The 27238-nt window shown below is 35.8% G+C and overlaps 1 protein-coding gene across 2 annotated transcripts in view; it reads right to left on the bottom strand.

Moving 5' to 3' along the window:
* Window positions 1-27238, bottom strand: part of NLGN4X (neuroligin 4 X-linked) — a 182501-nt gene that overhangs the window by 136190 nt on the left and 19073 nt on the right. For both annotated transcript variants that reach the window (XM_065074099.1, XM_065074104.1), the window contains exon 2: window positions 15197-15280. The gene's annotated coding sequence lies outside the window, so the exon portion shown is untranslated. The remainder of the gene's footprint in view (window positions 1-15196; window positions 15281-27238) is intronic.

The following is a 27238-nucleotide window of genomic DNA, read 5'->3' as shown; positions in this document are numbered from 1 at the left end:
TCTCACCCTTGGACTGTGAGAAAACTGTAACTTTGCAGACCCATCAAGCAAAAACTCCCCCAGATAGGTATTGTCTACTTTCAAGCAAGCCTTATGCAGTTTATAGGACAGTCATTTAACAAAATACAAATTGGGACTGAGAATTATCTTTATTATGCTGTCACATCATTAAACCTTTTCCAACTTCTCCTTATATTTTCTTTCTTTGCTAGAAAGTGTACAACTTCACCAGCAGAAGGAAAGAACATCCCCTAACTTCTGTCCCTGTGTTGCTTTCCTCTTATCTTAGTGGGCTTTCTCCAGCTAAATGCTATCATGAGACCCTTATATTTAAGAGGATAGAGAGCTTATCTCAGCAAGACAAATCTCCATAAAACATTATAAAGAATAGGATCACCAGAATCACTCAATAGATTTTAGAAGACAGTAACAAGGAAATCATTCCTATGTTACCTGCAGCCTTTTTCTTTGCCTACCAACCGTTGAGCTAAAGATCCCATTTAGAAAAGGGTCTGTCTCATATACTCTGCTTAATAACCTGTCTATGCTCAATTAATAATGAAGTGTGAAATTCTCAACTTTCTAGTTGACAAATGTCCTAGGAATTGTGAATCACATACTGTGGACCCCTAAAAGCTAAGCAGAATATTAACATAAGGAAGTTCTGTTATGGATCCTGATCTCTGTTTTTACACCAGTGAAGTAAGCACTGGAATCTAGGTCTAAGCAGTAAACTAAACAGGGCTAGAGCATGGGCCCTAGCATTGTCCTGCCACAGAACTCATACTTTGTAGCTGCATCACCTTCCAGACAATGCAGAGGCAAACCAGGGAGAAGGACAGGCTGGAAGTTCTCAACAGACAGTACAAAAAAGGTAGATCTCCTTCCTTTTTGTTTAGGTAAACCAGATCTTCACTACAGAGCTGAAAGCTGTGCCGTGCTATGTGGTCTCAGGGGCAGAGAACAGAACCTGAACCACTTTATTTATTAAGAAACATAGCCTCAGGATCAGAACCAGACATACCTTTCCTCAATGGATGTCTGCAGTCTGATGTTTACTATGCCTGTTTTTATGTAGTGTACATTTTTTGCTTAAATATAGAAAATGGGGAATAAAATAAAGTTTATATTCCCCCAGAAAATAAATGTAATATGGCTGCCACCTGACATCAGATATGTTGACAAACCTGTGATATGAGAGGAAGTACACAACAAGAATAACAGCAAAATTGGGATTATTTCCTAAAACAACACTAAAAGCTGAATAATCATTAAGCAAAATCCAACAACAAAATCTAGAAACCTAAGAAACAGACTTCTGAAATTCCATCCCTTTGGAAATGCAAGTTCTAAAATTGTTACATAAAGTAGAAAGAAGATACAATACAAAGAATAATTCCATACCCATGCAAGCTTGACAAGGATGTCTTGATTTCAGTTACTTGGGGTTTGGGTTGTTTTTTTTTTTAATCACTATTTTTTCAACTTTAACTATTTGTTGCCAAAACGGCAGCAGGAAAAGAACAGAAAGCTAGGCTCGGATGGAAAAAGTGAAATGTAGAAAAATCAAGTGCTTTGTAGGGAATTTTCTATTCAGTTAAAAAAGTCCTCTGTTTCCAACCCCACCCTTCCCAAGTGATAAAAATCAGATCATCTTTAATGGTCTTTTAAAAACTCCAAAAGAAATCTCAGAATTACTAAGTGAATTATTTTCTCTTAGGTGAGAAAAATAAACTAAATTTCTCAAAATTGTCTGCATGATAGCCCTTATCATTCTACTACACACATTACTTCAAAGTCATCTCACACTTAGTTAATTATATTTTCTTGCATCAAAGGCTTTTCAGAACTCTAATGTAACATACATCTGTTGGGTTTGGGTGACAGGGTTTTGGTAGCTGGGGGGTGACAGGAATGGTTTCTATGAGAAGCTGCTAGAAGCTTCTCTCATGTCCAATAGAGTCAATACCAGCCAGCTCCACGATGGACCCACCACTGGCCAAGGCCGAGCCCATCAGCGATGGTGGTAGCACCTCTGAGATAACAGAATTAAGAAGGGGGAAAAGTGCTGTGTAACTGCAGGTGGAGAGAAGAATGAGAAAATGTTCCTGACAGGACTTGTGGATCTGTGGAGAGAGGGGCCCAAGCTGGAGCGGGTTTGTTGGTAGAGCAACTTCAGTGGGTACATGGCATCCAACCAGGGTCAACCCACCGCAATATTGTATTTGCTTTGTAGTATGTAAAACTGGTATCCGAATAGAAAAGGGAAGCCAACAACAAATGCAGAAATTGTAATTTCTCTTCCTGTTCACCTTGCCATTCCCATTATTGAAGTTTCCATCTTTACTTAGCACAACAAAAAGGTACCTCCTTGACTTAGGACACAACGCTATAGTTCATGTTCATGTCACTAACTGTGTGAAAAAGTCAGATATTCTATCTACACTGGAAGCATACACTTCAGGCAGCAGTTTTTCCTACTGTAACACAGGTATTTGACATTCAAAATCAGTTGAAGCCAGTCACCATGAAAACATCCTGAAGATTATGCTTAAGGAGTCCAAGTCATTAGCCTAGATTAGCCAGCTAACTGTCCGATAGCTGAAGTACAGGAAGATGATTCCTTCTCTCACCTTTTACCAATACAAACAGAATTAACTCTATAACCATGATACACAAAGTTTAGAAACTCATCATTTTCCTGTTTCATACACAAACCAAGTTCTCATTACTAAAATCAAGAAAAGTATATACTGCTTTGAGTTTTTAATAGCTTTTGTCTGTTCTCTGATTAGTACTGCTGTTGGCTGATTAAAGATGATCCAGCATCCATTGTTAAGGAATTGATTATACAGACTTTATAATAAACTTTCAGCTATTTTGTCACCTACCATTCAGTTATTTTTATCTTCCTTCTATTTATTATTATTATTATTATTGTTATTATTATTATTATTATTATTATTACCAGCACAGCCATCTCTGTGCTTTCTTGAAAACTCTGGTGCATGGTATTTTCCTCAAAGCAAAAATACATCTCTGTGAACACTGTTATCCATTCATTTTGACCACCTACACCTAACATTAGTATGTACTGACAGAACCAATATGTTTGTGGGAAAACAGTATAATTTTAGAAATGTATGTTTATATTGCTTCTGTCTCTCAGCTTGACAGAAAACATGTTTTCCCTGACATTTTTGATGCAATAAGTACCATTTATGAATGGCTAACAGGACCCATGTAACATTATCATTATAATAATATTTAGCACTTTCCACCTGTTTTCATAGGACTGCAAAACTACATGGTTACTTTCAAAATTTCAAGGGGATACAGAAATGAATCATACGATTTTTCACAGATTTCTTTGACATTTAGCAGATACATACAACTATACTCACACTAACTGCACTGTAGATTCATACATGGTATAAATATCTGCTCACAGTTGAAAAAAGTGAACAGGGGAAGGCAAGCAAATACACTAGAACCTTTCACAAAGAGGACAAATAGTTTTTAACAATACGATTTCATAACAAAACACTATGTTCCGTTACCTTTCCAAGACCCGTCTTATTCTTGTACTCCTCCTCCGTCATTTTCCTATTTTGCACATGGCCTGCACATTAGATGGTCCCCTGTGTAATTCTCAAATCTTTCTCAGAGAGTGCATATCACTTGTTTCTTCTTTTCTCCAAATCATAATTCTTTCCTGCAGACCTTTTCTTCTCCCTGGTCATTTGTTTCAAGTTTCTTTTTCTCTTTATACATATATGTAAGATATATGCATAAAATACATGCCATCAATTCAATCAATGTCAAGTTGATTTAAATTTTGTAAAGGGAATTTATTTCATTTATTTTGGAAAGGATTTCTGTTTTGGTTTGGCTTGGTTTTTTTGTCATATCCATATGGGATGATATTGCAGAAACAATAGAATAGTAGACAATTTGCAGCTTCTGAATTAACTAGGAAGAACTGATCTATTTGTTTCTGCTTTCAGTCAACTGATTTAGGTCAGGATTGGAAAAAATATACCTTGTCACATGGCAGGAGTTACAGCTTCCTGTGTGCTACTATTATATCATCTTAAGAAATCCCACTAATAAAGCATAAAACCAACCAAAAATATCTACCACAAACTAAAGCAGTCAATTAATAGAACAGATGGAGGTCAGGGCAGACAATTAAATCCCTTTCACAGAGGAGAAGATTATTCTACTTCATATTGGAGTTATGTCAGTAATTCCTGTCTGATTTGACTTATACTTTTATTCTTCAAAATAATTCCTTTCATAATGCCTTCTTTGGCATGATAAAGAAAGATCCATTATCTAAAGGTCTTGCTTGCTGCTGTATATAATTATGTATTTTTAAAGTGTTGGGAAAGTGCACCTATGTTTTATTAGCAGTATTTTTACTGATTCATAGAACAAGAAAATCAAATATTCTTTTTGTCTTTGTTTAGACAGCTGCTACTATCCTTGAATTCTGCCCCCCAAAGGGATTATACAGCCACCACCTTGGCAAGTTGCTAACTACTTTCTTTTTGGAGTTTAATATTGTTTCCTATATACACAAGACAACCATGCATGTTATCTTTGCTAAATTTTGTACCAAAATAGTTGTATTTCTATACATCAGATCTACACTGGTGATACTAAAAACCATAAGTACTGTTGTCATATTCTGGCAATATTGATGACATTTTTCGTATTTCAACATGAAGGTTTATGCTACCAGTAACTCTGAGTTATTTCATTTTCTTTTCTGATTTTGTTTATTTCCTGCATAAACATTTCAAATGCTAAACCATAAGCAGCCATAGGTAAAAAAAACAAAAAAACAAAACAGCTAAAGATTTAAATCAGATTGTCCATGAGATAATTTTTAATTAAAAAATCAGCATCAAATGAACCCAAATTTTTTTTAAACTATAGGTCATTTGGAGAGAAGGAAAAAAAGTCCAATATTTCAATCCAGAATATCATAATCATAAGAAGCATAAAAGTTATGATAACTCTTTAACTTCTTTTTAAAAATTAACTTACACTGTAGTAATATTTCAAAGTTAACAAGCTCAGAACCCTGTTGCTCTCATACTGTGCTAGTATTTAAAAGCACTGAAATGTCCCCACTCTAAAAAGCAATGAAGCTGTCAAGACAGTAATTTTTTTAGTGTTATGGCTGTGATTGCTCTGTCGCAGCTCCAATTTCCATAGGGGAAATTCTAACATATTTATTTTCTTTTTCAAGTTCATCTATTGAAAACTTTTGCTTTGTAAATTAATAAACTCAGGTTGCTTAGTTTCTACACTACCATCAAAGCTTTATCTTTCAGATATGCGTTCTTCAATTAATTCTGCCTTCAAATTAATTTGCAGTTTATCCTGAGAATAACAGATCTGAATTCCTTGTGCCCTTATGTAGCTTATTACCTCACTGTTTATACTTTTGTTTTCAGTTGTGATGGCTTCCTAGTTTATTAAAAATTGATTCTAGTTCTGCCATTGGTTGAACTTTGTATTATATTCCCACACCATTTTACCTAATTAGTTGTGTTTCACTAATGCTTAATGAAAAATCTAAAATAATGGTTATATCAGTATCCTTTGAAATATTTACTTCCACTTCATTTGGACAAATAAAGTGTATTTCTTGCAACCACCCTCCTTTAAACAGAACTGGAGTAACAACAGATGCTCAGTTTCTATCATCCATCATTTAACTTTTCAATGACTGATCATCATTATACAAGCTTGTAATATAAATTTTTGTTGGTTTGTTTCTTTGTTTTACTCTCCTTTCTAATATTTCCAGGTAATGAAAATGAAAGCGACATATTGTTATTTTAAATCCATAGGAAGAAAAGTTGAATTGCTCTTAAAAGAAGATCACAGGATCTTAAATTGTTTGGAAGGGACCTCTGGAGATCATCTTGTCAAACCCCTCTGCTTAATCAAGGATGTCTAAAAGTTGTTGCCCTGGACCATGTCCAGATGCCTGGTGGGTATCTCCAAGAAGAGAGACTCCACAACATGTCTGGGCAACCTATGCAAGTGTTCAGTCACCCTCATAGTACAAAAGTAACACCTGTTATACAGACACAAAACAAAACAAAAAACAATATGTAACACTGTCACCCAGATAAACTACTATTTTATTTAAAAGTAAATGTATTGAAAAGACTGGGACATGTGCAGTAAGAAGTATTTTTCATTCACAATTGCCATATTATAATCACTAGAAACAATATTCACATTAATATTTTTGCTAACAAACAATAGTCTTCCAATTGATGTGTTGTCTTTTTTATTTTCTTACAAGAATTCAGTATCAGACACTTCTTACAATAAAATGTCATTGAAACAAGCCAATCAACTATCATTCAACTGAAAAATAAAAGAATTATGATTCCCCAAGTATAGCTTTCATTTTCAAAGCTAAAGTGACATAGAAATATAGCATTTGAAATAAATCTTTTGAAAACTGAATTGTAGCTATATTAAAGGTTTTTTATTATCTGTTTATGCTGTGATGTGATTTTAATTAGCATGCACTTGAGAACAGAAAAACTTATTTAGAACTTTTTTATATATTTATAGGTTTCCCAATTTTAAAAACTATGCTAACAGAACTTGATAATTCTGTCAAAAGTCTTGAATTTAAGAGGATTGTTTTTTTTTTCATTTCTCTAAAATCAACAGGGCTACAGTACTTGGATCAGTATAACATGAATTTCATAAGTACGGATAACTTAATTTCCCCAAATAAAGGCCAGGAATGCCATTACATGAGTTGAGACAGCATTCAGATCGGCTTCTTAAAAGCAAATCTGGGCATGGAGATAACTTCTGCTTTAAAAAAAGCCCTCTTTTTTATTCTTTGAGTTGGTAATCTATAAATATTGTGCAAGTGTATTCTATACAGTACAAATTAACAGGTAACTTTAATTGGAAATTAACTATGGAAATTTATTTGCTGTTACACCTCTCATTACAAAATAGGTATGCTTCATTTGCCAACTAATGCGCTATAAGCAGAAGCTCTTTCTATTGTTTCCTTGGATTTACATCTCCAGTCATTCTATGTACGTGTGTATCTTTTTTAGAGGGATGCATGGCAAAAAAAAAGTTAGTTTTTAGAGTTTTACATAAAACTTTGTGTATTTTTATGGAAAAATATTAAACTAGAATAGCTACAATGAAATCAGGGAATTCTTGAGGCACTTCAGTAATATTTCATAATTAAGACAAAGTTTTGCTCTTTGCAAGGACTCTGGCAATATAGCTTTACATGCAAAAGATATTGATTTCAAAGGCTGTCTAAAAACCAGTGCAAATACTTGTCTTCTAATCTAATATCCTATTTTGGTGACATTATTTTTAAGAAAGAGTAGACTGTAATTCAGAGTAACAGATTGCTCATTATTCATAGGTAATTTACAAGGACTTTTGTCTCATCTTTATAAACCAAATTCATGACATATGACTACCCACAAAAGTAATGCCAGTAATATGACACAGCATAAGAAATATCACCTACGTACCTCTGAAGCAAAGCACAAAGCCTCAACTGATAGAAGCAACACAATATTTCAGTACAATTAACTCTACTGACTGCAAATTACATTTGAATTAAATGCATTATTTAGTTCCAGATAAAAGAGCTTTGTTTCCACGATGGAAAGCCGAAACACAATTTGAATAGGCATTTGGTTATACATTACTAATTTCTTACACTAACAAAAAATAACAGATTTTTAAGATTACAACTAAGCACCAAATTTTGTCAGTTATTTGCTACATTCATATGAAAATATAAAAATTGAAGCTGGTTTTGCTAGGATTCTGTGAATAGTTGTGTAAGGTTTAAATCCATGTTCACGCTGTGAGCACAAATGGGCAAATCTCCATCACTATCAATGCAGCTGCAACCAGGTGGAAAATAAAATAGTGTAAGTTCATACCTGTTCAGGAAAAAGTGGTGACTATGATGCCTGAAAACAGACTGAATCTGAATTTTGCTTGACCTGACTAGTTTTACCTACACACAAATAATTCTGAACTCTTATTCAAGTAGTGGATAATTGCCACATTTGTGTTGTGTTCCCTTTCTTTGTCTTTTTCCTTCAGAAAGAACAAGAGAATGCAAAGCAGTAGAGATGAAATAAAATATCTTTTTTTGATAATGAACCTTGTAGAAAGAGTATTTTAGATACTTTCACCTTCTGTATTATAAGATTTAATAGAAAAATGTCGTATGTATGTATTTTGTGCATAATGTCAATAGAAAATAAAAACAAAATACTGCTGTAAAATGTAGAATACCAGATATCTGGGTCTAAATTGGCATGCAATTCAAGAAAAATGTATTTTACATTCACATATACAAACAAACACATTTACCTTCAGAATCAAACAGTGATTTACAGTTCTAAGACATTTCTACAAGCAGTTTGGCTTCCTGCTGGCAAAAGCATTTTATTTTTTTCTTTTGAAAAAGAAAGAAATATGTCATCATCTTCCCCAGTCGCTCAACAGCTGTATCAATTTGTTTTCAGGGCAGTGATTAGCATAATTGTGGTGGATTACTTGCATTTGGCACAGAATAGAAATACTTTGTTATTTTTCACCATTGAAGAACTATGCTACATTGTTTCCTCAAGCTATGCAATACTAGGGTTTTTTAAAGATTCTTAATCAAATGAAGTACCCAGTCAGCTTCTCAAAAACAAAACTCAAGACTATTTTGCTCTCCTCCAGCCTTCTCTGCAATATGCACATTCCCAAATTAATTCTTTGCAGTACGGTACAAACAGTGCCTCATTTTGTCAGCATTTACTCCACCTATAAGAATAAGAAGACATCTGAAGACCTCTTCAGTCCTTTCCTTCCCAAGAGGTTAAATCCAAAAAATCCTAGGTATCAAACACAAGATTTATATTCAGAATGGGATCCAGATATTCTTCACGTGATTCACTAGTTAACCTTAGAAGCACATAAAAATCACATATACCCCCTCTTTTGTATTGTAATACTCTCTGGGGTCCAGAGCTTTCTGAGATCAATAGGGAACTAGGGATTTTAGTTAATCCTATCTAGAAAAACACTGAGAACATATAGGTGTATGAGTTTGTGTATGCAACCCTTTTACATACAGCTAGCAGATATGACATGGGACCTACAGGACATCCAGACCCTCTGCAGTGGTACTGGAAATGTTACTCCTAAAACTGTACTAGAAGCCTGTTTTATGAACCAAAATCTCTCTCAGAGAACCAAAAAGCTTAATTATCCCGAATTGTTGTTTGATAACCAATGTTGCGCCATGGCTAGTACACACATCTGTTAAATTAGCTGAAAATAGCCATGAGAGCATTTTTCAAAAGGGTCTCAGCTTTATATAATTTCTTAAAAACAAAAAAGCAAACAAAAACACTTTGCAATCATTACTGATTTTCCACCTGTTTTATCCCCAAATTCCAGTTCCATGCTGAGCTGTCTATAGTGTTACCTATGAGTGCTATATGTGTGTTAAACCTAATCAGTTATTATATTAATGTACTAGGCCATTTACTTGAATATCCTTGCATGTCCATAAGCATGTATAGATAGTCACTATATGATATTAGGCAGACAAATCACAGAATCAGAGAATTATTTGGGTTGGAAGGCACCTTAAATATCACCTAGTTCCAACCCTCCTTACTGTGGACTGGGACACCTTCCACCAGATCAGGTTGCTCAAAGTGCCATCCAAACTGGCCCTGAATGTTTGCAGGGATGGGGCATCCACAGCTTCTCTGGATAACCTAGTTCAGTGTCTCACCACCCTCAAAGTAAAAAAAAAAGTAAAACATCTTCCTTATATCTAGTTTAAACCTACCTTTTTTTTTTTTTTTTTTTTCAGTTTAAAACCACTGCCCCTTGCCCTGGTAAAAAGTCTCTCTCCACTTTTCTCATAAGCTCCTTTCATATACTGAAAGGCTGCAATAAGGCCTGTCCAGAGCCTTCTCTTCTGCAGGCTGAACAACTCCCACTCTCTCATCCTGTCCTCACAAGGGAGGCGCTCCAGCCCCCTGATCACGTCCATAGCCCTCCTCTGGACCCACTCAGACAAGTCCATGTCCCCAGAGCTGGATGCAGTACTCCAGGTGGGGTCTCACCAGAGTGAAGTAGAGAGGGGAAAATTACCTCCCTCAACCTGCTGGCCACACTTCTATTATGCAGTCCAGGAAACAATTTGCTTTCTGGGCTGCAAGTGCACATTGCTGGCTCATATTCAGTTTTACATCCACCAGTATTCCTAAATCGTTCTATGCAAGGTTACTCTCAATCCCTTAATCTTCCAGCTTCTGCTGATATTGGGGATTGCCCTGACACAGCTGCAGGACCTTGCACTTGGCCTTGTTGAACTTCATGAGATTCTCATGGCCCCACTTCTCAAGCCTGTCAAGGTGTCCCTGGATTGCATCCCTTCCGTCAAACGAATCAATTGTACCACTATCTTGATATCAATCACAGACTAGCTGAGGGTTTACTCATGCCCACTGTCCATGTCATTAATTAAGATATCTGAAAGTATTGTCTCAGCATGGACCCTTGAGGGACACCACTAATTTCAGGTTTCCACCAGTAACCAATGTGACCCTTGGTTTCGTAACCTACGTTATAACGTGCATAAAAAGGATTACATTCTGTGGTTGTCTCCTATTCTAGAAACTGGAGTGGATGATCCCAGAGATCTCCTCCCGTCAGTTGTTTCTAAAAACAACTTAAACTACAGAGTCAAGTAGGCTCGAGAAGGACATCAAATTTTGCTGTTACACGGAGCTATTCCTTTTATATAAATACTGAGGAAGGTAGCAGCTCAACAGCTAATGGGAGGTGGAAAGTTATTTAATAAAAGATATAGGTGGTATTCCCTTGTTGTACTACTGAGTCATCCAAACAAAACAACATATCACTCTCTTATGGTTAATGAATATGCAGTGGGTTTTGAACCTTGAGGACAAATTTTTACATGTAATTCATATATGCTGGGACCATATGTTCAGCAGGTTTAGTGTTCTTAGAAAGAAACAATACTGAGGTATTTGAATGCTTTTTTTGAGTTAAAAGTTCCCTGTAGAAACTGATATAGCACCACTTCTTGTTCAGGAGCGTAGATTTAAATCACATGAGTCACAGTGATAAGACATTTTTAAGTTCTAACATTGCAGATAGTAGCAAAATTTGCACTCCAACTCCTTGAACTGAAGATGACTCAACTTTAAAAAAACCTGTAATCAATCAAATGAGCTGTCTATACAAAACACACAGTGTGATTATTTTCTATTTCACTTTCACTTGCTTACTCATGATGTTATGACTCAGTGAATTCCTGTTAGCCATCCAGTCTGCATAATGTCGAAATCACACAATTTTAATAGTTTTCATTATTGTCTCACAATGTTTTATGTAATCTAATGTTCAAATTGTATTTATGGAATTGTTACTTAGATAAGACTAGTTTATGCTTTTTGAAGATTTAAGGCAGTCATGACTCACACTTATTTTCCAATGGATGTAAATCACTAAAAAACTGCTAAACTATGTCCTGAAAATTTGTAGTAGAGCTAATGATTTTAGGTAAAAGTGTTAAAATCATTCAATTTCATTGCCACCTGAAAGTGAATTAAATTGCCTAGGAGGTTTTGATGTTTGTTATTTCATATTTGAATAACATTGGAAATGCTTCATATTCCCACTTCTCACTTGAGCTCTTCAGAAATCCACATATTGTTGGAGATCATTGGAGTTTACCCACATTTAAGTACTTTAGATCAGTCATGCTGAAACACATAACTAAAAGTAGCAATAAAAAATGAATGAATACACCACTACAAATTCAAATGGAGGTAAGGAATTCTTTGTATTCATTAAAGAATCTGAACATTTTAATTCCAGTATTCACAGAAGGTCTAACACTGCGTGTCTCTACCTTCAATGGCAATCGTATCACAATATCAGTGATATAATAAATTTGTAAATATCAGATTTACCTTTAACGTCTCAGAGCGTAACAGCTGATTGAACTTAATTTATTTTTTCTAGATCTATTGATTCACAGTTAACTACATTGGATTTAGGATTTCAGAATACTCTCCCTGGACACATATTTATAGATGCATAGAAAGATGTGGAACATCCTGAAACCACATGTAGGCAGAATCTGGTGAAATCCTGGTTAAACAGGTTAGACAGTAAGTGATCAACTCAATTTACACTATCTGAACTTCTTGAAGAGGATGCAGTTTCCTATTTGGAAAGCTACGAAAATGTTGAATATCAGCCTCAATCAATCAACATGACCAGACCATTGGTTCTGGGATGTTCAGCTGATAACTTCATTAGTTGCTCCTGCTTATCAAATATGTTTCTTTATGGAAAACACGCCAACTATCTTTAGAAAAGGAAAAACTTAAAACTGAGTTCTTTCCTTCTTTCTGTTTCAAAATTAAGAGAACCAGTGGGAGAGTGTACCCTATAGACAATGTCAGAACAACCTCTTTTATCATGGTACAAGTCTTAGGAGCTGACTTAATTGATGGATTTCAGTCCATACTAAAATTATGATAATACTTTGTCAAGAGAGAAAAAATATGGGGAGTGCTTTTCTTCTGTCTAAGAGTGTAAAATAAAATGAGAACTAGAAAGCAAACTAGAAATAAGATTTGAAGGCATTTCTTAACCAGAGGTTAGACTGCTCAGCTAAGCATGCTTCCATTTACAGCCATAAACCCTGACAAGAGGAAGCAAGGCAAAGTTTCTGATCAATGGCACTAAATCCTGAGAGCTGAAAATTAGGTTGAGGAGAGCTGACTCTAAGATTTATATTGTGCCCTGATTTTCCTCAGAGAATTAAGAGCTGATCCATTTCCTAAAACTGCCAAGACTAGAGCTGGAACAATTTATTCCTGGCTTCTAATATGAAGGCTTTTTTATTTCTTCACTTTTGTTATCACAAATAATACAAGAGAAAAAGCTTGATCAGAGTTTGAGAACATGATCAAGAATCTGAGAGTATGTGGCTACATCAAAAGTACTACACTGTACCTCACAGACTACCACAGGGCTCCATCTGCACACTCAGCTGTCAGGTTGGGATTTTAGAATGAAATCCCACCATTTAAACTAGCTTGTACATGTGACGTAAGGCTAAAATGTGAGGACAGAGCATGGGCCATTTTTTTTGCTTTCATTTTTATTACTATCCGTTAATTGCCAGGAAACATATTTTGTATATTTTAAACATAAACTGTAGTTTTCTCTTGTTGAGGGAGATCATACTGATCACCTGTTTATGTTGAAGACTTCTAGATGGAGTTCTGGATGAGAATCATGGGAAGGAAAATGTAAAAGTGGTCAAGTCATGGGGATTTCTTTCTGTATTTCTGTTGAATCTAAGAGTACATATAGCAAGAGTCACATTTAAAATCTACCTGGATTACCATATCTGGTTATTTTTGGAACCAACACTGATAGCAATGCACATCACTCACAGAGTTCTTCTGTTCTTCCAAATGGATCCCTATTGTCTGCTACAAATAACTCTTCAAAGTTAGTTTGCCTTAAGTTTTACACTTTTGTGAAAGCCTTTGGATCCATTTCAATTTCTCTCTTGAAAAACTTCTCATACCTTTCTTCCAGACAAAATAACAAAATCCTTAACATATATTGGATATTTCTGTTCTGTATGTTTTGAGTACCTTGGGGATGGCAGTTGAGCATATACGTTTGTGGCAATTAGCAAGCAGAGAAGCTGAAATAAATTTGACACACATTTACAACTTCATTTTCTACTATCCTGTTGTTTTTTTGTTTTTTCTTTTTTCTTTTTATGCATAGCCCAATTATCACTTCACATGAAGGAGGAATTTTTCAAAAGACACAGCTGGCTTCTGAAGTCCGCTAACTTGCAGTCAGAGTTAAAAAAAATGCATCAATAGGCTCTATCTCTCTTTTCTATTTTAATGTTGTTCGCTTCCCTTTTTTCTCCTTCTCCCTGACTTCTTCTCTATGCATTATGAAAAAGAACAACCAAAATGCTGAGAAAACAGTGAAAACTGAGATCACACCATCCCTCAGTTTTCTCTTCAGACTCCTTTCCCCAGCTTTGCTGGTTTACGTCAGTGTACTGTGATAGATCTTGAGATTAAATTTTCTCTCCCTTTTTGGAACATGGTTGTGGCTAATTCTAGTGCAAGACATTCTAAATCTGCCACAGATTGTTACTGCTAAAGAAATTAAGTGATAATTTTGGCTTTGACTTCAGCTTTTTATTCTTTATATCAGCCTTCTATTCTTTATACTAGTTACTTGCCTTTTTCCTGAAAAAAACGTCATGAGTTCTCCAAGGAAAGTAATTGAATCCTACATATGGTGTTCATGCATACATGTACTGTTCATTATAGTAACCAGAAAGAGTTCAGCTATGATCAACATAGATGCTAAACTATTAAATAGGCTCCTGTTCATAAAATGTTCTTTTTTTTTATTCAATTGCATCTCAATTGTTACAAATTGGAATAAACATGGTTCAGTGATGCAAAAATCATAGGAGTTTTCAAAGCTGTTATTTTCTTTGTCTGATTTTTACACTTCATATAATGGTACCCTTGGATCTCATAACTAATCTGTCATACTTTGAATTATTGCTTATGCACTGCTTTATTATCACATCAGATATATTACTATTCTTTCTCCTTGAATTTAGGACCCAATGATAACACTAAATTGAAATGTCATTGTACTGCAGCTTGCGCAATGATTACAGAAAAAGTGACATCTGCTTCAAAGCTCATAGAGCATATAAAGTGAGAAGGAAGAAATATGCATCAGAGAAACTTTTCTGGTCATTTGTATATGTCTTTCCCTTCTCATTAATCAGTATGTCAGGCACAGTATGAAAGAATAGTAATTAGATTAGTCTCAGGTGTTTTATAAATAGCATACGTAGGTTTAGAATGGATTATATTTTATGTCTCATTGTATGAACACATGGCAAACAAGCATTTTAACTGGATGTACACATGGTGAATATTTATCCCAAACACATTAAAGAACACCAGCAACAGACACTTGATTTCATTTCTTTTAAATATTTTAGAGAAAATAGAATTATTCTGAATATACTTTTAGCACTTACCACGATGTCGGATTTTTGAGAAGGCTTCAGAATTCCCCCATAGGAGGCAGCATGATATCATTTTAGTTACAGCTGAAGTTTTTCCTGTTAGAAAGAAATTATAGGGCTCTTCAGTAAATGAAGAAAAAAATGCATGGTTATGAGTCACAAATGGATAAAAAATACTTACTTATTAAATCACCTGCAATGCTGTTCAAGATTAAAAAAAATCCATAATATTGATACCCAGAGAATAAATACATTGATCACAGTGTCATGACTTCTGTCATAAAAATTATTAGCCATATTTATTCTTCGCAAATTTGTCACTGCTACAAAAATTGAAATGTCTTTATAACTATATACCACAGAAATATGTATTTTGTTGAAAAAAATCTAAGGTAAGTACTTCAAAATAAAAGCAGAAAAAAAGATCATCACAAACCCCTTGGGTTCTACATTACTCTTACGCAAAATATTTCTTTAAATATATGTTATGAATATTCAAATATAAAATATTACAAATGAATATTCAAATATATTAAAATAAAATATTTTAAGTATTTTTGAAGGCCATTTCACTGTTATTTAATCTTTCTTATGGGTAATTCCAAACTGTAGCTTTTACTTAAAATGACATTTCAATGGACTATTTACAAATAGTTTATCCATTTTAGATAGACTATTTTGAAGACTAAATACCAATATTTATCATCAGTTTCTTCTGTCAGGACTATCTTAAGACCATGCAATTTAAAACTCATACTTTTATTGTGTTAAGAAAGTTATTTCAGGTAATGTGTGTATGCTTCAAGAATTCTTTTGTCCAAAGGCCAGTGAAGTTGATTTTATGACATTTATAACTACACATGTTTTGCAGGGGAAATTCATGCACTACCTTATTTTTCTTTTTCTCTATCTCTGTTAGAATACCAAAGCACTTCATATCATTTATTCTTATTTTAATTAAGCTGACCAACACAGAGAAGCACTTTGTGTGGAAAACACCATTTCAAAACAAATTACAGAAACAAGGGCGAGGTCATCAAGTATTTCTATTAGCTTGCTAATATGCCAAGCAAACTTCATTTCTGAAAAATCACACGATGCATTTGACTGCAGTATAGTGCCTGTTAACACTGTAGAAACACTTCTACAATGAACTCACTCAATGTTCTACAGACTTATATGGCTTTCTGGGTCCATCTGTGTGCTATTGATCAGTAGGAAGAGACAAGACTTCCAGATAACTGATAAAGAATGGACAGTCATCCCAGACAATATATCTATATACACACACATGCATATAAACATGTTATATATAAGTACATGTATTGATATGTATGTATACCATATTTTAAGCAATAAATCAGGTTTTAGCAAAAAGGATCCTAAGGAGCATGGTACTGAGTTTCCAACTTGTGTTTCAGAAATTTTCCTTACAGCATTTAAATAAAAAAGAAACAGATTTTAGACTTCACTTTTGACGAAAACCAATGCTATAAATTAAATGAGGCTTTAACACTCACTTGCTACTGCCAGGTTCCATAATTTTAATCACACTGAATAACCTTTTCTCATGAATAATTTTGACTCACTACAGCCAAACTACTTCCTGTAAGTGCAATTCATTGTAACAGATGCAAACATAGGCCTCAATTCCATGTAACGAAGGTGATTATCTTTATAAATGGGAAATAAATACCAGTGGATGGATATCTGAATATATACCTGAAAGGGAGCAGAATTCCTTATGAATAAGCAACATATGAAACACTCCAGCTAAACTGTGAAAGTGTCCATCTGGACACTTGCTATGGGGGAAGCCTGGCAACATGGCAACTTTTCATACACACCCATTGAGGAACTGGATATTGAAATTTAGGGCAATCTTTATTCCAGACTATGGTAATGTCTTAAATCTCTCCACATGACAGTGGCACTTTTACTGGAGATTTCGCTGCACATATGGACTTTGACAGCCATTCCCATTCTCCAGCAGTAGTAAGTGATTAAACCTAGGATATAAGAAATAAGGAAGGATTTAAGGAATGGCTGGACAGTGAAAATCTACTAAGGCTAATATAGCTTCTCTTCTCTGTTCTTTTAGACTTTGATTTCTTTATTTCAGCAGCCTTTATAGCTTAATTTCTGCTACAGGAAGAGAATAAAACTCAACTGAGCTTTGCTGGTAGATGTGGGGATTGCATTTACTGTGTCTTCATACAACCTAAATATTCTCCAGCTTTGAAGCTTAAAAATGAATGAATTGCTACTTGTGATCTAGGTTTTCCACGTTTATCTTTGTGCTGCATTTATCCTTTTCACCTTCAATTTGGCTGACAGATATTCTATTTCACCTTTCCAGATTGATTCTAATTGTAGATGACTAGATTATATTTTATACTTTATACTTTCTAGTAAACCACACTGTTTGCTGTTGTCCATTTACAGGTCATGTTTAGACATTAACCCTGTAATAGGCAATTGCTCTTAAAAACACACCTGCAAATACTGCACTTCCTTTGTATCAGTATGCTTTTGGGGCAAGCAAGGACGCACATATTAGAAGACACATGTTAAATTCTAATACAAAATATAGATGTCATCTCCATATATATTATTTTTTTTAAAGTGTCATTTTATCTCCATATTTGTGACAACTGATTTCCTCATAACTATATAATGTTAATAAAAATGTTAAGGGAATCTGGCAGTCGTTCTAAGTGTATTTTCCTGAAGTCTAAACCAGGTTTTCTCACCAGTCCACAGACTCATAGAAAAATTAAATCTGATGGTGCTATAATGACCCTAGTTTTAATGTTACACTGTTTAAGCTTACTTAATCAGTTCATTTATCAGAATTATCACAACAGTCTCTGATTTCATAGATGATACAACAACAAGCAACTAAGACTGGTATTCTGTCATTATATTTACACAGTTTTCTTAGTCTTTACCTGAGAAACAAAATCTGTCTCATAAAATTTTGTTTTGTTTTATTTTGAACACAACCCACTCTTTCCAGCTACCCCAAAAACCTCTGTCAGGTCTTGACAATACACAGTTATATGCTAAAAATATTTGTTTATTCTTTGATGTTCAATCTTATCCATCACAATTAGTGGACTATTGTAATTAACTTCAGTTTGAGTAGACAGGTTCATGAAGTGTCTCTGAGAAAAAGTACTGTTTTAAATGCAGCCTTACATTCTTTAAATACATCTTTAAACATTTATATTTTACAGTGTTTACATACTTTCCCCCATTGATTCAGTTTCATGTAGTTTTTTATTTTGTACATTTTAGTAATAAGCTCTCCCCACTGTCAAATTCAAGAATTTCATACATAGCAACACACTCCATAACAATTAAAATTAAAAATTTTTTGAACTACAAATAGAAAAACACTGACTAAACAATGGGTAAATGCATCTGGGCAGTTCTGTGATATTCTCTCAGCATCAATAGCCCCAAAGTCAGAATATCAGGGAAGCAGATGACACTATTTCAACCATTTATTGCCTGTAAAGCTTGAGAGAAGGGATATTTTCAGAAGAGGAAAGCCAGTTATTTAGACCTCACAGCAGGAAATGGACACAGAAGAGCTAGAGGAGTAACAGAGGCATGCAAATGAAGCTAACTTTTTCCTTAATTTAGGTATGTGAAAGCTAAATAACTAAATCTGACCTTAGGTTTCCTTTGTATTTAGTGGGAAAAAATAGGCATCCCAAATGGTGTAAGACTTATATATGTCTATGAATCAAAGAGTGTGGGCTTTAAGTAAGAAAACAAACAACCTACTCTTCACATGTACCAAGGTAATGTTGACTTACAGAAATCTAATAAATGAGTGGTGACATCTTATTTTCTTTGCTTAAAAAAAAAATCTAAGTATCAAGCAATGCACAGGCAGTAAAATGCAAATTCTCTTTGTTAAATGTGTAGTAACCCTCTTGTCGTATATGGAGAGAAAATTCACCAACAAGAAATCTCTCAATTTGGGGACTCGTTTTTCAATTTTAATCAAAAGCAGCGCACCAGAAGAAGACAGGATGCCTCTCATCCACACACTCCCCTAAATGAAGATATTCCACATTGTATTCCTTGTCTTCAAGCAGATCAGATAGATGCATTGTAACCTGCGTTGATTCTTTCTCCCTCTGACATAGTAGTTTCCTCCTGATTCTCTGCTCATCTCTTTCTGCTTTAAATAATTAAACCTATGAACATACTTGTGCCTCTGGTCTTGATTCCTGCCTGTCCTGTAAGAATCCCCTTGTGGTAGTATACTCAGAGAAAGCAGGAAAAAGAGACTGACACTCTTCTGAAGTGAGAGGTGAGGGACTGTATCCTCAGCCACAGGCACCTAGAATATCCCACAGAACAGGTGGGTGGCTTCAGAAAGAAACTACAAGAAAAAGAAAGAATAGGAATGTATGCATCTGTGGCAAGGTCTACAAGGTCAGGAAAAACCCGAGCAGAGACAAGAGATGAACAGAGAAAGTAGGCAGAACAGCCTGACACAATCGGCAACCAGAGACTGCTCTTCAAGAAAATGGGCTGCTACCAAATGCACAATTGCAGCAGCAGAGGAACTGTAACACAAGAACAGAATGGCTGCAGCCATCTCCACAGGATGGAGTTTGGGGAGAAGGAAAGAAGCTCTTTATTAGACTTGAGAGCAGCTAGGAACAAGAGATGTTGATTTGCAGAGACCCCTATTCTTTTTTTCCAAAAGTACTAACATTTCTTGGAAACTCTTCTTGCCTTCAAAATTATTTAGATATGAATATTCATTAAGAAGACTGGCAAAACACAGGTTCATTTCTCATGTGGGCTACATCAGAATTACCATGAACTACTTATCAAAACTAAGATATCATGTATGATACAGCAGATAAGACAAATAAAATCTCCTCATCAGAATAACAAATGAGGGCAAATATTTGAATAGTATATAGTACACGTTTTGTTAGAAAACTTGAAGATTTCTGCAACACCAACAAATGGAAATATGAAAGATTAAAGGATGATGACATCAGTACAATGATGTTCCAAAGAAACCTAATCATTATTACCACCAGTCAAAAAACTGAGAAGCTCCAGAAAAAAAAAAAAATGCTCAGGGGAAAAGCAAACCAAAACAAACCCAAAACACAACAAGCAGGCTGGAAACAAAGATGTTAGATTCAGTTTGAATCAGAACAAAAACAAAACAAAACAAAATAAATCTTCTGAAGAATTTGCAAACTGCTATCATAAGTCAGGAAGAATTAAACTCATGAAGCCTGAGCCCAAAACAGCAACACACACAAGAGAAATACTGATGATGTAAAAAAGAGTTATTTGCCATGTTAAGAAATTCTGAATATAAATGAAATGCTAAATCCCCTTAGGGCAACTCCAGGCCAGAAAGTAGCAATGCCAAGAAAGCACGTAGAATAAGACATAGTAAAAACGAAGGTCATAAGAAAGGCTAAGTCTAAGGTCAAAGAGAAGGGAACAGAGTGCCAGTACTGTGTCAAAATAAAAGGTTGATTTTCAAGTCAGGGATAAAAGAAAGGCCAAGTCTGATATTAAGGAGGAGGAGGAAAAGGAGGACAGGATACAGCTAAAGGAGAAAGACAGCAGAGAGGGGAAAAGACCAATCTGAAAAAAAAAAAAAAAGATTAAGGTCAAACCCGAAGTCAAAGAAACAGAATCCAAAGAGAGCTTCAAGACCATGCTGAGATGTACTGAAATTAAAGATCAGTTGGAACAGCAAGAGCTCCACATAATAACCCTCAAGCCTGTAAAAGTACAGCTTTCAGAGATTGCAGATAGGCGATCAGATGAATGGAAGACAAAATAACATCCCTAGTGGCACGAAGTTCAGATCATCTATGCAGTCCTCACTTCAAGTATATAGTTAAGTCTCCTTAGGCCTTTTAATATTATTTCTGTGTTTCCGAAACTAACAGCAAGAAATGTGACAAAAGGCACTTAAATAGCTATTACAACAAGGCTCTCACCATGCTTGAGGTAATGTTGAATGTTGGCTATCTGTATCACTTCCAACTTATTACTAGTAAAACAATTACCCTTGATGAAATCATATATGCCTGTCTGTGCACAAGCAAGCTCTTTTTCCCATACAGTTTTTTTAAGAGCCTAGGTAGTTCAAGAAGAAATTATCTTAAAATTTTCGTAGTCAGAAAGACTCGAATGACTGAAAATTCATTCAGTGAAAATTCATACATGAAAACCCTCTCATGAGTGAAAAAGTTTTTATCTTTACACAAACGAGGTGTCAGATACTATCATTGTTGGTTAATGCACAGTCAAAACATAAGCCACTGAGCTGTTTTTCACACACTCTCCCCCCAAAAAATGCAGTGTGAGAGAATTGCAATCCCAGCCATCAAACTGAAATCAGTGCTTTAAATTCTGTCTGCACTTAGGTCTTTGCTTATCTAGCTACATAAATTTCCATTTCTATACTATCCAAACTTCTTTCCAATGGATAGGACGTACACAGGGAGGCTATTGGAGTTGTGTTGATATAACTGAGAAGTTGCCAGGGATGCAAGGCAGTGGGACTTGACTGACAGCAACATCACCAGAAGTTCTCAGAATTCCTTCTCTAGAAAACTGAATTCTTATTTTCACCTTCATGGTGTTTTCCAGTTCTCCAGAATGACATTAAAATGTTAGTAAACCAAATAATAGAATACAACCCACCTATATCGTGTCTCCAAAACAAATATCTGCAGAAAATCTTTCAGTGTAGCATGTCCCTGAGGACATCACTAGCCCTGACTGTCCCTGCCCAGCCCCCTGGGACTCCCTCCACCCTGCCCAAGACCCCATCCCACCCCCCTGGGGCCATCAGCCTCTGCCCCAGCAACACCACAGCAGGGCTGGTCTCCAGGGCCCCACAGCCCTACCCAGCCTGCAGGGCCCATGTCTCAGCCTTGGTCTATCCCTGTCCCCAGGGAGGCGCCCAGTGCCAGGGGCTGGGGCTGCCCTGGTGCCCCTCAGCTGCTGTGGTCCTGGTTGGGGATGGGATGGGGCTCGGCTGCCAGGCCCCGCCATCACCCACCATGGGAAGCCCTTAAAGCTTCTAGCCTCTGTGGTGCCATGACACTTTACCAAGTGCAGAACTGCATATGAACGGTTCATCCAGCAAAAAAATCCAGCTTTAACCAGACTCATGTTGAGAGACAAATGTGAAGCTCATCCTTCTTGCAGCAGTCACCATTCCACCCATAACAGAATCACCAAAATCCACATCTCCTAAGCCTGTGATATAATTTTTCCCCAGCCACTTTCATGGAAACTACTTGGATTAAAAGCAAGCAAATGCAAACAATAACCCACACCAAACACCGCAGCAGAATAAGCTCACACAATCAGTCAAGAATGGAAAGTAACATTCCTCTATTAATGAAATATTTCCTGTTTCTCCACCCAACTAACTAACATCTCCAAGATAAACCTAAGCACTAAATTTCTTGACTCCAATGAGTGCTCAGAATGATAGACATTACAGAGATATGAATCTTCCCATTGTCCCTATGTCTCTTCTCTAGAGAAGCCATCATTTTTTGTTATAGCCTATCTTCATGGGTTTTTTTTACACAACTGAGCCACCTGCTTGGCAACTATACCTGCTGCAGTGGTGCTGCCTCTCAAATTGTCTAATTGATAGATTAAGCATATTGTGAAAAGGGTTGTATCTACATTTTCTTAGGAAAAACTTTTTTGTCAGCAAGTGTTGAGTGTAAACTTTGCTACTTTGGTTCCAGCCCTTTAGGAGATGGTCTCCTGAATCCAAAACCTCATATTTTTTCAAAATATATTTGTTGCTAAAATGACTGATATTAACTCTCTACAAACCTTGCTAAACTTCCAGATTACCTAACCAAAATTTTAACACGAGAACTTGTCTTAAAATTGAACAATCAAAAATTTAATAAATTAAGTATAGCTTTCACCCTAGCAGAAAGCATTATATAAATAAGGGGCAATGAAGTTATTGGTTCCATCTCTCTGCATTTTTCATTAAATAATCAGGTGACAATAAATGACTCAAACTGTAATGAATATAATAGAGGTGGTCATCGCTGGACTGCAGCCTCAGACCCTACATAATTTTCTTTCATTTACCTTGACTTTTTTTCTCCTTCCCTATCACTTGCCCATTCACCTTCCAAAACAATGAGGTTAGGCTCTTTTGCCCAGTAACAGGACCAAAGGCAGTGGGAACAAACTGAAACACAGTAGGTTACCTCTGAACATCAGGAAACACATTCTACTGTCAGGGTGACTGGACACTAGCACAGGTTAATCTGAAAGGTTGTAGCCTTCCAAGTTTGTAGATATTCAAGTGATTTCTGGACTTAATCCTGGGCAACCAGGTGTAGGTATTACTACTTGAGCAGGGAGGTAGAGCAGGTGGCCTCCAGAAGTTCCTTTCAACTTCAACCACTTGGTCATTCTGTGCTTCTATAATCTGTAAATGTATGTATCTTTTTTTGAGAAAGACAGAATATGTCATCAAACTGAGAGTCTTGCCTGACTCAGAGAAGCTGGACTCCTGTTGCAAAGGTTATAGCAGATGTTCGCTGTTTGGTTATGTCTAATTCATGCCAGTAAATCACTTCATCAATTACTCATATCATTATTTCTCCTTATGGAGCAGTGTCATCTGATCTTAGCAACTGGAGACCAGCTTGAACTATAATTTCCCTTATCTCAAGTAAATATCTTCATGCAAAACTGAGCAAAAGCCTGATTCAAGTCAAGTTGAACAGGGATTGCTACAGTCTTTATCTCTGGGAGCTGTTCCATTCTAAAAAGAAACAAGGGAAGAAGCATATTCTCACTCTCTCATGATTAAGAATCACCTGCCTATCAATGGTAAGTCACAGAGTCAAAACAAGGGGAGAGAAACAGATCCATCTTCTTCCAGCATGAGAAAGAACTCAATGACATGAAATGGGACATAGGTACTCTTACATCTCTTTAAGCCTCTCTGCAAAGAAGAAAAAAGCACTTAGGTCTTTATCTGGCAACCACAGCCTTGCGAGCAAACACAAACACATTTGAAATCCACAAGACTCTGTTCACGTGACTGTATGAGACTGCCTCTAAGTTTGTAGCTTAGTGGCTCTGTCTCTACTACATTCCCATAGGCCTCATTCCTATGTCTACATCACAAGGCCTTCTACTAAAATCACAATTCTTTTATTTTTTACCTTCCAACAGATAGAATAACTGCAAGAAGGAGTAAACGGGAAGAGACGAGTAAAAGGGACTACAGAGAAGTTCAAATTCATGGCTCCATGTTCCCATAGCCTAGTCTGCCCCAACTATTACAAATCCTACCCCATCTTGCAATCTGAATACAGTCACAATTTACTTTGGTAACAAGGAGCAATAATAGAAAATCACAGAGAATTTATATCTAAGTTTTCCATTTTTCTTCCCTCAAATTCAATGAGGAGAAAAGTCTTTTGCTGTAAACCTTTCATTCTCTAATTGAATTTCACTCAGGCTTATCTGGGCTATACTTGAAACTATCGGTTTTCCCTTCTCTAACTGTCTGTTTTCAGGAAAGTTTTGGCAGTTTACCAAAATCATGGTATATAAAAAAGCAAATATTTAAAAATGTGTATCCTTTTTTACAGCCAAAATGTGACATAACAGCAATGATGGCAGCTGCTACCAGCATTACTATAGCATTATGTTGGGAGTGCATGAGGAGACCAAAAGAGACAGCATCCTGTCTTGGTGGGAACCTGATGACCAACACCATTTCCTGATCTCAAGAAGCAAATGAGGCAGGGATAGGGGGTGAGATAGGGTTGTTGTTTTTTTTTTACAGAAAACTAAATTAGGTTTCCTCTACGAATGGAATCTGGAACTGGCAGCCCAACCTCCCTCTTCACTACCAGATCACTCTCCTGTCAGCTGAACAATGTGAAGTCCTGTAGCTCAAGTGGCAACAGATCATGTTGAGTCTTGAAAGTCTGACTTTAAGCTGCTTTGCAGAAAGTGTGGTAAACATTGCACTTTAGCATCGGATGGGTTTTGGTTTTCTTTTATTTTCCTGTTACCTACAATATTCTGTGAAGAACATTGTGGATGGTCAAACTGGAAGATTTTGTGATTTTCCTAAGCTACTATAAATAAGCTTATTTTTAACTTCTGAGTGTTTTATTTTTTTCATCTGAATTATACTTACAAACTAATATAACATGAATAACAAAGTATATCACCATTCAACTCATTATTTAAATTTGCTATACATCTTCTACAGTGCAAATTATTTTTATTATTTCTCTCTCACTTCATCTTCTTTATTTGCTGGATGTGCTAGAGGAAAAAAAATAAAGTTTTACTATATGATTGTCAACCTTCAGGAGGTGTGCTATGGTGTAATAGCTTTCTTTTCACCCCTCTCCTGTTTTTAAATGTTGTTTTCTCTTTTAAATCTAGTGTTTTCCTATCTATACTCAAAGTATATCCACTTATCTGTTCTTATTGCAGCAAATTGATCATAAGTTTCTTAAACTCGTTAGACGAGTAGTCACTGAGGAAAGAATTTAGTAGAGAACTCCATATGCCTTCTTTGCACTTGATGACTTGAGGTTGTCTTCAAACCATATATAACACGAGAGAATGTGGGCCTAAATCCTTTTGATAAATTTGACAGTTTATTTGTACAATAAATGCATTTGGTTTAATGTTTTTATGAAGAATTTTGGAGAGGAAATACTAAGAAATGGAGAGTGTCCAGTGGGCTTCAAAAATTATCAGACAGATGGAACACCTCTCCCAAGAGGAAAGGTTGAGGGTTGTTCAGCCTGGAGAATACTCCAGGGAGACCTTATTGCAGCCTTTCAGTACTTAAAAGGGGCCTATAAGAAAGATGGGGACAGACTTTTTAGCAGGGCCTGTTACAATAGGACAAGGGATAATGGGTTTAGGCTAAAAGAGGGGAGATTCAGGCTAGACATGATGAAGATATTTTTTACATTGAGGGTGTTGAAACACTGAACAGGTGGCCCAGAGAGGTGGTAGATGCCTCATCCCTGGAAACATTCAAGGCCAGGTTGGATGGAGCTCTGAGCAACCTGATCTAGTTGAAGATGTCCCTGCTTATTGCAGGGAGCTGGAATAAATGACCTTTGAAGGTCCCTTCCATTTCAAACTATTCTATGATTAAGTCAAATGCAGAAAGCTCAATTCATTAATTATAACTTAATAATTCATTATAATTTTATTATGTTGCATGAACCATGTAGCAAATGTAAGACAAAGGTTAAGAGTGATGATGGATTCCTGTAACACCCACAAGAGAAGCATGAGCCCCTGATGTTGGATTATCTCAATCCTCAGATACTTAACCACTCCTTGTAGTAACTGAATCTATTAGATTTAGAATTCTCCAGAATTAGAATCAGACAGTATAGAGTAATTAATTGAACAAGCTAATAACAAATATAGTAATAATAAAAGCTCTTGAATTTCCCCAGAGCACAAAATCAATATTTTGTAAATTTATTTAAACTCCATTACAAGAATTGAGTAAATTGCCTACAATGTTTCCAGTGTTTTGGAATATTTGCTGGAGATTCTAAAGCTTACCAAAAGTCTAATAAATCATTTCGTTTCTCCCATCAGAGCAAGAAATGAAAAGATTTCTCTCACTGTAGGGCAATATATAAAGTCATTGTTCTGTATTTAGAACATCATTTTCAACTAGACCTTCCTTGCCCAAGGCTGTCAATCATCTTTAGATCTCCTGCCTGCAAGAGCAATAGGTTGTATCATATGCTGTTGATTACAGGTCATAACAAAAACAAATTTATGATTGTCATGAGTCCAATGTCTCTACTCTCTTTCCACTTATCTGGTTGAGAAGCCAATTGCTTTTCTCTGCCCTGCTGTTACTCGGAACAATAGAAATATTCAGGAGTGAATGAGTTAGGAATATATTGGCCTTTTACTGTTTTAGTTCCAAAAATCAAAGAAAGGCTACAGTTGCTTTGAGCAGAAACTAAAAGATTGATC

This window comes from Columba livia, chromosome 1, assembly GCF_036013475.1.
Source record: "Columba livia isolate bColLiv1 breed racing homer chromosome 1, bColLiv1.pat.W.v2, whole genome shotgun sequence".
Lineage (NCBI taxonomy): Eukaryota > Metazoa > Chordata > Aves > Columbiformes > Columbidae > Columba > Columba livia.
This window is presented reverse-complemented; position numbering and strand designations above follow the sequence as displayed.